Below are 14,241 nucleotides of genomic sequence, written 5' to 3' on the forward strand. Positions count from 1 at the left end.
ATATCCCATGTCTATGTGGGTATCACAGTAACACAGGCTGCACAGACTGCTTCGGCTCTGCCTAAATGTGGGCCCTAATGGATGTCATCTCTAGGCTTAACATGTTCATCAGTCCATGAACTGAAGCTATTAGAATCTGAGAAAATACCGGTAACTCCTACTTCCCCATCTTGAGATACAAAGAGAAACAAAGAGAAAGTCGACAGAAACAGAAGTCTTATAGAAGGAGGAAAGAGGTGCAAGAGGAGGAAGGGAATTGTGGACGTGGTTGAGGGCCTGGCTCACATTGGCACTAACAAATATTTCTGCATAAATAAATGCATAAACGAGTGATGATGGATAAGATAGAAGTATAGAAGCAAAAGGGAAGTCTAATAATACAAAAAAGTTGTGATTTTAACTACTAACTTTCTCTTAGGTGTGATTAAGCTACCACTGAGTGGATCTTTCTTGATCTGGCTCAGTGATAGACATTGATTCACTCCCTGCTGCCTTAAAACTTTAAGTAAGGATTGAACCTCATGCTCAAGTGTATGGACTATGATGAGAGGTAAGTAACCTATTTTAAAGAAGTTTAGGAAGAACACCAGAGGAAGGAATGCTGTAGTAAATAGAGCTCAATAAATATCTAATTGTTGATTGAGTCCACTATCAATTCATAAGCAGTCTCAAATAAGCCCACAGTCTTGACCATCAGTCTCTCTAAGATCCACTGACTTACTCATCCACCCCCATCCACAATGATGTTCTCAAGCTGTCACCTTCTTCAAACCCCTGGTCTTCCTTCCTCAGAGTCAGACTTTGACTTCACCTCTGCTTCTCAGAAAAAATAGAGGCTGATAGATGAGAACTCGCATACCTTCTCTACAAAATATATGCACCCATCTCGGGCTGTATCCTTTTTATCCTCTCTGTTGTTACTGCAGATGAATTATCTCCTTTCCTCTCTAAGGTCTATTCTTCCATCTGAGTGCAGGAGCCTATTTCACTTGGCCCAGATCTATTTTGTGGATTTGACCTTTCTTTCTTAACTAAATCATTTGGATTTTGTTAAAATTCCTTAAATCTTGAGTTGCCTACATATTCCCTCTAGCTCTCAGGCTTCTTTTATCCTTTCCTTCCCTGTCAAGCTTTTTAAAAAAATTGCTGCCATTTACATTTTCTAGCTCCATTTTCTCTTCTCCTGATGTTCCATCCACTCTCGTGTGGTCTGCACCCTCATCAGTCCACCAGAATATCACTTACTAAGGTCTACAATGAACTCCATCTTCCCAAATTTAGAAGATAACTGTTCATTCTCCACCTTACTGAACTTCACATCAGTGTTTGACACTGTTGACTATTCCCTCCTTTTTGAAACAATCTGTCTCCTTAGTTTCTATGACACACACACACACATACACACACACACACATACACAACCCCATGGTATTTCTCCTATAATTCTCATTCTTCTTTGTAAACTCATTGAATGTGAGAAACTCTTAAAGCATGGCATGAAGTTCTATTTTTTTCTTACACCACAATCTTTCCTGAAGTAATCATACCTGCAACTATAGAACACCACCACCACCAACAAAACAACTATATGGATAAACAAATGTGACCTATCCATACAGTGAAATATTATTCAGATTCTAAAAATATAAAATGAAGTTATACATGTTCCAATGTGGATGAACCTTGAAGACATTACTAAGTGATACACTTATCATTATACTCAGTGGTACAAAAAGCCACATATTGTATGACTGCATTCACAGGAAATGCTCAGAACAGATAAATCTGTAGGAAATAGGAAATAGTGCTTACCTAGGACTTGGGGTAGAAGGTCAGAGCAGTGAGGGTGTGGAGGAGGTGATAGCTAAAGTACATAGGGTTTCTTTAGGGAGTGATGAAAACGTTCTAAAATTAACTGTGGTAATGGTTAATTTTATCTGTATATCTGAAACATACCAAAAACTAATGAATTGTGTATTCTAAATGGGTGAATTGCATCCTTGGTAAACTATATCTCAATAAAGCTATTTTTTAAAGTTAGCAACAACAACAGCAGTAACAACAACAAAGCAACTGTATGGAAATGACCCCAAATTTTATCTCCAACTTCTACTTCTTCTTTGACCTACAGACCTATGTAGCCAACCTCCACTTATATTTCTCAAATACATCCCTAGATCAGCATACTAAACAACAACAACAATTTCTGGCACATTCCACAAAGCCTCTCTCTCCAGATCTGATCCACTTGTCTCGATCTCAGTGGACAATGCCACCTTCCTTCACCTGTTATGCAATCCTCAGTTTATGAGTCATCTCTAAAACCTTCCTTCCTTTCAATATCAAACCCAAGTGAACTCTCGTGTATTCACACCCTTCCATCTCAGCTACCAACACCCTAATCCAAGCTCTAATTATGTCTCAATTGGACTAGTTCTGCATGTTCCCATCCACTTCAATCCATTCTCTAATTCTTTTCAGAACTATTGCTTCAAAATACAAATGTGAGTGTGTGACATTCCTCTTCTCCCTGCCTTGTCTCAGCTTGAAACCCTTCAAAGAACTTAAAGACCAAAATCTTTAATATGGTCTAAAAAGACCTGCTAGCACAGACCCCTTACTCTTATTCCCAAGTAATCTCATCATTTACCCCTGCATTTGTCTAAATCTTGCTCCTCTCCCAAGCTCAGCTTCTCCGAGAAGACTGCCCTAACCTCCCTATGTTCTTATAGTATAATATTATTCTCTCCACCATCATTCCTATCCCCATTAGAGTTATACATATATTTGTGTCTCCTCTTAAGACCATCCTTCCCACTAGACATCAATTTCTATAAGGACACAGATCTTGTTATTATTTTTGTCATATTGTTGTTGTTGTTTTGCCATCTTTGTATTATCTCAAGTGCCTCACAGAGATAATCTGGACTACAATAGTAGATTCTTCATATATATTTTTAATTAAGCAATTAATCAGATTAAGAAAAATCTGATTTTACTTAGGAAACTTTCAGCGTTCCCTTCTGAACCTAGTGTAGGTGGGATTTGCCAGGATGAGAGAAGGGGTGGTTGAACTCTTCCTAAGGCAGGCTTATATAGTCAAAGAATTGCTTCCTGAAGACAAGGTTTGGCTAAATAGGGAATGCAGAAGAGACTTGGTTGGACATAGACAATTCAGAAGGTGTAGGTATGACTGAGAGTGCTAAGGAGTTGTAGGAGGAGAGACAGGAAAGAGGGGAAGTAGCTAGGAATGGAGAGAAAGCTGGGGCAGAGAACATCGAATGGAAATTTTTGCTAACGTGTAGCCCTATAGTGTCTCATGTAAATACTTTTCCCCATTAAACTTTAAGTAACATGTAATTAAGTTGCTAATGAGCAATGGCATTGTATCTGGTTTGGTCAGGGGCAGCAGGGAGATGATGAAGCAAGTTGCTGATTTCTGCTGCAATGTGGATGCAGGATGAAAATAAAACACTTCACTGTGATTACAACGCATCCAGAAACTTTAGTAAGAGTCTGAGCAATTTCATTTCTCACTCAGTTATTTTGGAGATTTTAAAGATAGTCCTGTTTAGCTTTCCAGTTACCTCATGTTATCACAGGTTGGTACTCTGATAGACCATAAGTGAAGTATTTCAAATATAGAGACTTGTCCAGGTAAATAACATTTTGTTTTTCTCCCTATAACAAGAGAGCATTTCCAAGAATGTTCTTCAAACAACACTTAGCTTGTAGTTTTGTCTTTATCTCTTTAGCAGTGAGTAATTAGAAACTATGGGTTTGTGAATTCTTTAGGTTTAGGAAAATGTTAAGCAGTACAACTTACAAACGTACAGTGAAGATATGACTCATTACTATTGATTCTTAAGAATCTAAGTGAAATATTTCAGTGTGAAAGAGCATTCTGATGAAATAAAGGAGCAAGAAAATTACATCTGCTTACTTTGATCTAAAGCCACATTACATGGTTTAGATTCATGAATACATTAATCCCAGAGGCTATGCTTAGGAGGTAGAATTAGAACACTGTTGTACAGCACTTATGATGCTTTTGTGATTTTTATAAACAGAAATTCTTTTTATTGGTTATGTCTCACCATAGTCTCATGAGTCAATCTCCTTGTCTTGACAGCATATTTGAGTCCACTAACAAACAAAGAGGTAAAATAAACTGCTAGCATCACTAACGAGTGAGAGAACTGGAATAAGTGCTTTTGTGTCTGGGTTACCAGACACCTTCAATTTTTTTTCCAATGCATCATATGGGTTTCTTAGGTCATAAGAGCACTGACTCTTCATGTGACTGTCTTCAAATTTAAAGACAATCTTGATTCATGCATTGGGAGAGATCTGCACACTGCAGAACATCTTTTATTGATAATCTCATTTTTACATTCAAAATCTGCAAATTAAGGCAAATATACGTTCCAGTTTCACCAATGATGGAAATGAAACCCAGGGAAGTGAAATGCTGCTCTGGAACATGCAGCTGAAGGACCAAAGGCTAGAATTGCACTATCCAGGGTTACTGAATTATGGTTTTACATATATTTTTACACTAAAGATTATGTGTTTCTAAAGACAACACGGGATCCACAGCATGACTTTTAAAGACACAAAATTGCACACACTGAAAATAAATTAAATTGGGTTTTCTGGTCTTGGTAATAAGAACAGGTTTTTTTCTTCTACAGAAATAGTACCATTTTTATAACATATAACTATAGATTGGAAACAAAAGAAAAAAATGATTTACAGAGTGTTACCAATTTTTGTAATACCCAATTGTATAATAGAAACGAGAAAACAGAAACTATTTATAAAGTTTTTGATTACAGTGCGCCCAAAAAAGAATTAAATAGATCATGTTTACATACCATTATCTGTGAATACATATTTAGTGAGCTACCTTAAAATGCTTTGGATTTTTTAAGTGAAGTAAAAAAATATAAAAGACAAGGAGAAAGGAAATGAACCAGTTCATAAAATTGTAAAAAAACATATGTTCTCAAGCACAGAATCTATCAGCTCAATAAAAAACATTTACTTAAAAATAAAAAGAAAGAAACTTTTGGAAAGAATCACATAGCCTAGAGGAGAGGATATTTTTTTTTTTCCCAGGGAAGCAAAATAAATGCTTCAACAAATATTTAGCAAAACAACAGCATACTTGTTTTAAATACTTACAATGTTTGCCTTTTTAATTGTAGGAGAAAAACATATCCAGTGGGAAATATGTCTAATCAGTTTCAAAACATTAAATTTTTCTTCTTGCACTCTCAATTAAAAATTGGTTGTGCATATGATAGTGTATTTACAGAGACAAAACTGCTGCCTCCTTCTTTCCCTGTACAACATCACAGTGGTTTCAGAGCCAGTTGAAGATTTTCATCAGGACTGTTCTCAAAGCTTCTGACTCCATTAAAATGAAAAATGACATTAAAATGTAGAGTTCTTGACACTGAAAATGTTTTACGGTTATCACCCATCCAAATAGATGCCAGGCAGAATTGTTTAAAGGAACCGTAGAGTTATTTTTTGGATAAAGCAGAGTGACAGGTGATATAAATAGCTCTATTATTTACATATTTCTTCTACACTGCTCTAGAAATGAACAAGTAAGAATTTTGTGTTGTCTTCTTTGTTTTTTTTCCCCATTAGAGGATTTTCACTAGCCTTCTTTAGGTCTTTCACCTAAGGAATAAATTCACATCCCAAATCAATGAGTAGGTAAATCTTCAGCAATGTAATTGAAATTACATTCAAACTTTTGACTGAGAACAATGTCCCCAGGTCAATACAGTGTCATAGAATCCTGTGGCAATTCCTGAGACACAGAGCATTTTAAAGGGACAGGAAAGCTGACTCTAAATAAATAAAGATAGTACTTAGAGAAACAGGGTAGAAAAGAGGTTAAGATTAGTTTGATGCAAAATTTATTGTGGTTTTTGCCATGAAAAGTAATGTCAAAACCCGCAATTACTTAAAATTTTTTTAAATTATACTTTAAGTTCTGGGATACCTATGCAGAACATACAGGTTTGTTACATAGTTATACACGCGCCATGGTGAAAAACCACAATTACTTTTGCACCAATCTAATAGAACAGGTAAGAACAGATAATGAAAAGTTTATTGGACTGAAAAGGAGAGAGAAATACAATGCTGTAGGGTGGCATTGTGAAGAGAGCAATATACTAAGTGGAAATAGGTAGCATATAGTATTCTTCTCATTCTATAATAGTGCTACAAAAATATATGTTTTCTTGACTAGATTTGCTCCTACCAACAATTTTATTGTATGAATTGTGTACAATGGGACGCCTTACAAGATTAATACACACACAAGAACAAGTCTTATGCAGTGAGCATTCTATATAGGAAGTTACTTACCTGTGACCTTATTCTGGATATAAGAAACTTGACTACCTTGGCCAAAAATTCAGTCTCTTTCCTTGAAAACATTGTATAGGAATTTTTAAATCAGGGCTTTCAAAAGTTCCCCAAAATATGGGAAGGTGCATGGAGTTTACTTGGGATGATATTGTCATATGACCTCAGAACTACATGTAGCTCCCTTAAGCATAGAGAATGATGCTCTGCCTGCATGCTTTTTTCTATTTGCTAAAACACCACGATGGCAAACGTTCAAAGTGTGGTTTATTTCCAATCATGCAGTCCTACCTGCCCATGCATACTAGGAAATGCTTTCTTCTTCGTCTTTTTTTTTTTCCTCCTTTGCCTTTGAAAGAAATACTACAACTTGGAGTAACCCTATATCAGAAAGTCAACTACTGCTTTCAGATACCTTTTATTTGATATGTAATAGAAACTACAGAGGTATAAAAGATATGAGAAGAATTATAAATAATATAATTCACCATTGTCCTCCCTCTCTCAAATGTATGCAGTCATGTCCCAAATCAACGAGTGTTTCTGAGCAGTCTGATTAGTCATTTCAGAATAATATTTTACTTCACAAAAGTTAGGAAATTTGGTCCTCTGACACTTATTTGACAGTTTCTACATGTCAAAGTAACAAAAGAAGTCTGTTTCCAAACTGAAAAGCCTCTCACTCTGCTCAGACCAGAGCTTCTCTAACTTAAGCAGAGAGAGAACATATTTAGGCCCATCATTGCTCTGTTGACAGGGCTAACTCCTTCCCATCCATACCACTTTACTTTCCTGCCAGTCGACATTGGAACAAATGCACAAAAAGAGAGAGTTCCATCCTTATAGGCAACACTTAATTCCTTTAGGTCGACTCCTTAAACAAACCTGCTCGTGGTCAAGATGTCTTAAGACTTTACGGATTATCTGGAACCTGTCAGGCGCTGTCTGTTAACTTGATTGATTTAGATCTCTGGTTCACATATGGTTATTTCCTGTGTTCCATTATTCAAGGTAGTCTCTCACAGGCCAAAAGCCACACCAACAGCTCTGGTTAAAAAATTCTAATGTATTCGGTAGATTTTTGTTTTGATACTTAATTCTCATTAAACTTGAGCAATATATAAGCATAATTGGTGAATGAACATCAGGTAAATAAAAAACTTGAAGTATTTATATCAGATCATAAATCCTTCTCATCTTTCAAGTTTCCATCTCCTTCATGAAACATTCCATGATTTTTACATTAAGCTAATTTCTATAAATCAAAGAACCTATAAATCAACAAAATATGCCAGATGCTCCACTCTCTCTACTTCTAAAGTGTTCTTCCAGAATATTTCTTATACTTTAAAATAGCACAATTTTCTATAATGTTCAACTTCGCTCACTATAAAAGAAATAAAAATTAAAACAAGATGTCCTCATTGGCCCGTGAAAGTAGTCAAAAACTTCAAGTTAATTAACTAATTATAAATTAATAAGTTGAAATTTAGAATACCAAACTAGTGAGTAAGTGGTGAAATGTGTTCTCATTAGTCTCATCCTCCAGTAAAATGGAATCTATTCAAAAAGCACGGGCCTCCTTTCTTTCAATGCCCACTTATCCTAATTAAAATTAATTCTTTTTTACAACAGCACACTGTTTACAAAAGATGCATTAAGATAAAGAACAAGGAAAGTGAGAGAGGAAAAAGAATAATACCATTCAAGAGAAATCTGATGTGGCTATATAACTATGAGGCAAAATTTGCTTTAGGACAAACAGAGATAGAGAATATCACTTAATAATAAAAGATTCCACTTCCTAGGACATTATAAGAATACTAAGCTTATATGCACCAAATAAGATTGCCTCAAATTATATTAAGCAAGTTTTTAAAAAATGATTACACCTCAAGAAGAAACTGACAAATCTAATAGACTAAGAGATTTTACTACAGCTTTTTCAGTAATTTATACTAATTTCTTTAAATAAATTCTTCATTTTTAAATTTTAAAATGTAAAACCCTTTTAATATAATTTATGGTTTCCTAGCTAAAAATTAGTTAGCTAAGTGTCATACTTAATAACTTTAAAAAGAAGCAGAATTAAACCCAAAGAAATTAAGAAGAACAAAATAATAAAGTTAAAGCATAAATTAAACAGGAAATAATCAAATAAAGAATCAATAAAGCCAAAAGCTGGTTCTTTGGAAACATAAATATAGTTGACAATTATAATTGGTGAGACTAATAAAGAAAACAAAACACAAATACAAAGCATTGAGAACGAAAAAGAAACATAACTGTAGATGTAAGAGATTTTTTAAATTAAGAGATTATGAAAAACTTTGACAATACATTTTAATATTTACACAAAATAGAAAAAAATTCTAGAATAACATAATTCACCAAAATTGACTAAAGAAGAAATAGATAATCTGATTTGTCATATATTCATTGAATAAATTAAATCTGTTTTTAGAAACCTTCCACCAAACTAATGTCAGCTGAGATGATTTTATAGGCAAGTCCTGTGATACATTCATGGAAGAGATGAATTCAGTCTTAACCAATTTCCCTACAGAATAGAAAAAAATGAAGTACCCTCTGTATCAGTTAGGATAATTATAGTATGTCTTATCAGAGAGTCAACACTAATTTTAGCATCCTAAAGAAGGCTGAGGTTTGTTTTTTCATTATACAACAATCCAAGGTTTCAGATCAGAGAGATCAGAGATCAGAGAGTGGTTACCATTCAGGACCCAGGTTTCTTTAATCTTGTTTCTCTGCTGTCTCTCTGGTTCTTGGTTTGGGGAAATTTGAGGAGTCTTTCCTGTTGTTTTTGCTTTTGTGTTTTAAATTTTGGTCTGCCTGATTGAAACTACAGTGCAGGCACATCCACATTCTGGTTCATAGCAAGTAGACAGAGCATATGAAGGATGGATGCCCCAATATTTTAAGTCTCTGATTTGAAAATGGTGTGCATCATTTTGGATCACATTCCACTGGTATAAACTTAGCAAGTTGTAAATATCCCTTGGAAATTGGAAATCTGGGAAAACTATCCCTACTCTACACAAGTATGTTTGAACAAGTATCAACTCACTTCTGGCATCTGAAGTATGTAAGTAACAGATGAATAAGCACCCATTAGAACTGCTGTAAAAATTCATGGAACAGAATAAAGATTTCTCATGTTCCAATCTAAGAGTCTTTTATGCTCCAAGATCCTGTGAATCTATAACATAGATTTCTCAAAAAGCAAAAAAATAAAAAAAAATAAAAAAAGAAAGAAAGAAAACAGAACAAGAAAAATGGGTGCAAAATAAGAAGGCTGACAGTGCCATTGCAAGCAACTCACTTCAAAATTTGCCCATGCACGGAGCTGAAAAATTATGTCATATTGGCTGTAAGATTGTAATCCAAGGAATAGTGATTCAATTCCCTTTTGCCTGAAATCCATGCAGTTAGAATACATTTCTCAATCAAGGGCCATTTATATATTTTATATATAATTACCATCATATGATCCTTTAATTGGTTCATTAGTAAAGAAAGAGAACACAAATTTTATGTAGAATCTATTATACTAGGTGTTCATGCATAACATTTATTTAATCTTTATTTTTATAGGTAAACAATTTAGAATTAAAGAGATTAAATCAATAGCCTGAGGTCACATAGGTTTTTGTGCCCATTTACTTGATTTATACATTGATTTCTTTTCATTCAGCACTAACAGCTCAGTTATTTTGAGGGTTTAGCATCATTATACCACACTGAAGAACAACAGTAATAATTCACTGTAAATATAGTTTCATTTTAAAAGAGTAAGGATAATTTTATGTAGAAACTGATATATGCAATTATGTTTGGAAGAAATATATGGAAACTAATAATTGTAAAATAATTTAGCTTATTGATGAAGAGTGTCAGAAATGGCATAATTGCATAAATTATTAAAATTTGTACAACTCTTAAAAAGATATCAATCAGAACATCAAAACTTTTTACCTCTTCAAATTGGAAAGGCCATATTTTTAGTTTATTATTCCCCTAATAGAATAAATTGAGTTAATTCCCTCATTTTTAATTAAATTTTAGCTCACTGATAGGCCATTACTGACAAAATGGGTATAATTTATTGTTTTATAGGGAAAAATGAAATATTCAAGTTTGTCTTTAGTGATAATATATTCTATGTAGTATTTGGGTATTATCTCATTTTTCAGTAATAATTTCTCATAGACATTTAGAGCCTAATTCACTTAGAAACTCAGCTGTGATGGAAAATGTCATCTTCTCTTTTCTAAAGCCTCCCTAACTTAAGTGGTAAATATATTATCATTTTTTTTTTAGCCATTTCATACTAATCCAGGAACATCTCAGCTTGTTTTAAAAATAAAGAACATTTATTTAGGATCACCAAGACATTTCAAAAATGGCCTAGAAGTGGTAATGACTCGCTGTCTCCTGCACATGTCTTTTACTGATTCACACATTTCCCTATGGCTTTGACCCCAGCTTTCTCTTGTCCATAGTGGCTTACATTTTTTAAATTGAGTCCTTATGATAATAACAATAACAAAGAAACCCACATTTTTCTTTTAATTTTTATTTCTTTTTTTCTAAACTGACTTTGCTTATTTCTAGGGTGCTTCAAATTTAATTGTGTGGAAATAAGCTGGATGGCTGATTTAATAGTCACTTTTGATGTTATCCAAAACCTCTTAACGAGAGCTGCAAAACATTCCAGTTTTATAAATAGAATATTTTGAAGTTATAGTGCTATAAACTACAACCTACTAAACTAAAATACTAACCACCACTTTCTTTCTTTCTTTTTTTTTTTTTTGAGACGGAGTCTCGCTCTGTCCCCCAGGCTGGAGGGAGTGGCGCGATCTTGGCTCACTGCAAGCTCTGCCTTCCGGGTTCACGCCTTTCTCTTGCCTCAGCCTCCCGAGTAGCTGGGACTACAGGCGCCCGCCGCCAGGCCCGGCTAATTTTTTGCATTTTTAGTAGAGACGGAGTTTCACTGTGTTAGCCAGGATCCTGACCTGTGATTCACCCGCCTCGGCCTCCCAAAGTGCTGGGATTACAGGCGTGAGCCACTGCGCCCGGCCTAACCACCACTTTCTAATTCTAGCAAAGAGACAATGATATGATGTGGTATGAGTGAGATATAAAAAAATGAAAAAAGAAGGATAGACAATTCCAGATTTCTGTATCACAACACAAGTGTTGTAACATTACTTTTGAAAGCAGCACATTATTTTACGGACTTAAACTGAAGACGCTCTTAGAATGAAAAAATAAAAAAACTCTTCAAGCACTGCATCTTCATTTTGTTAAGTTCCAGGGTACATGTGCAGGATGTGCAGGTTTATATATACAAACAAAGCACTGCATCTTAAAAGGCATGTCATGATGTATGGTACGTCATACTACAGGATAATTGCTGAGCGTATTTTGCATTACAAATATGGGGACAAAGTTTTTGGTTTTGTACATTACTATTGTGCAAACGAGAGGATAAAGTGTTAATCGTGGCATAGTTAGATCAACTGACATTTTCCCTGCACAGCAGCAATGATCTTTTCAAACTGTTAGTTCTATGCTCAAACCCTTTGTGTGTTCCCATCTCAGTGGAATAATATGCCAAATCCTTACTAGCGCTTAGGATGATTGATCATTACTTGGCCTCTGAGAACCTCTCTGACCTTATCCACTTCCACTACCACCAGCCTCTTCATCCCACATCACATGAGTCTCCTTGCTGCTCCTCACATGTGCTAGATAGTCTCTTACCCCAAGGTAACATTATAAAACTTACCTCTGCCATGACCATTCAGGTGGAAATCAGTTTGGCTCCTTTCATTTCAGGTCTTTGCTTAGATACCACCTCACCTGTCCAATCACAACGCTGTCCCTACTTTTCTTTTCTCCATGATAGACATAAAAGATAGATAATTGATTTTTTTTTCTTTTTTGGCCTGCATTTCTCCACTGAAATGTAAACTATATAAGAAAAAGACTTTTTTCCCCCCACCAAATATGTGTTCCTGTTGCCTAGAATAGAATCTGGCAAAAGTTGGCCACTCAGTAAATATTACTTTGAATTAATAAATGAAAAAGTTGGCCCAAGATGGCCAAATAAGAACAGCTCCAACCTCCAGCTCCCAGCGTGAGTGACACAGAAGACGGGTGATTTCTGCATTTTCAACTGAGGTACCAGGTTCATCTCACTGGGGAGTGCCAGACAATCAGTGCTGGTCAGCTGGTGCAGCCCGACCAGTGAGAGCTGAAGCAGGGCAAGGCATTGCCTCACCTGGGAAGTGCAAGGGGGAAGGGAATCCCTTTTCCTAGCCAAGGGAAACTGAGACAACACCTGGAAAATCGGGTAACTCCCACCCTAATACTATGCTTTACAAAGGGTCTTAGCAAACGGCACACCAGGAGATTATATTCCACACCTGGCCCGGAGGGTCCAATGCCCATGGATCATCCCTCATTGCTAGCACAGCAGTCTGAGATCTAACTGCAAGGCGGCAGCGAGCCTGGAGGAGGGGTGCTCGCCATTGCTGAGGCTTAAGTGGGTAAACAAAGCCAAGGGGGCTCGAACTGGGTGGAGCCCACCACAGCTCATGGAGGCCAGCCTACCTCTGTAGACTCCTCTCTGGGGACAGGGCATAGCTAAACAAAAAGCAGCAGAAACCTTGGCAGAGGTAAATGTCCCTATCTGATAGCTTTGAAGAGAGCAGTGGATCTCCCAGCATGGAGGTTGAGATCTGAGAACAGACAGACTGCTTGCTCAAGTTGGTCCCTGCCCCCTGAGTGGCCTAACTGGGAGACATCCCCCACTAGGTGCAAACCAACACCTCACACCTCACATGGTGGGGTACACCCCTGAGACGAAGCTTCCAGAGCGAGAATCAGACAGCAACACTCGCTGTTCAGCAATATTCTATCTTCAGCAGCCTCCGCTGCTGATACCCAGGCAAACAGGTTCTGGAGTGGACCTCAAGCAAACTCCAACAGACCTGCAGCTGAGGGTCTTGACTGTTAGAAGGAAAACTAACAGACAGAAAGGACAGTCACACCAAAACCCCATCAGTATGTCACCATCATCAAAGACCAAAGGCAGATAAAACCACAACGATGGGGAAAAAGCAGTGCAGAAAAGCTGGAAATTCAAAAAATCAGAGAGCATCTCCCCCTCCAAAGGCATGTAGCTCATCGCCAGCAATGGAACAAAGCTGGAGGGAGAATGACTTTGACGAGTTGAGAGAAGAAGGCTTCAGTCAATCAAACTTCTCAGAGCTAAAGAAGGAACTACGTAACCAGCGCAAAGAAACTAAAAACCTTGAAAAAAGAGTGGATGAATGGATAACTCAAATAATTAATGCAGAGGAGACCATAAAAGAATGGATACAGATGAAAATCATGACACAAGAAATATGTGACAAATACACAAGCTTCAATAACCGACTGAATCAACTGGAGGAAAGAGTATCAGCGATTGAAGATCAAATGAATGAAATGAAGCAACAAGAGAAGTGTGGAGAAAAAAGAGTAAAAGGAAATGAACAAAGCCTCCAAGAAGTATGAGATTATGTGAAAAGACCAAATCTACGTCTGATGGGTGTGCCTGAAAGTGACGGGGAAAATGGAACCAAGTTGGAAAACACTCTGCAGGATATCATCCAGGAGAATTTCACCAACTTAGTAAGGCAGGCCAACATTCAAATTCAGGAAATACACAGAACACCACAAAGATACTCCTCGAGAAGAACAACTCCAAGACACATAATTGTCAGATTCACCAAAGTTGAAATGAAGGAAAAAATGTTAAGGGCAGCCAGAGAG

Source organism: Colobus angolensis, unplaced genomic scaffold (assembly GCF_000951035.1).
Source record: "Colobus angolensis palliatus isolate OR3802 unplaced genomic scaffold, Cang.pa_1.0 Scaffold5, whole genome shotgun sequence".
Lineage (NCBI taxonomy): Eukaryota > Metazoa > Chordata > Mammalia > Primates > Cercopithecidae > Colobus > Colobus angolensis.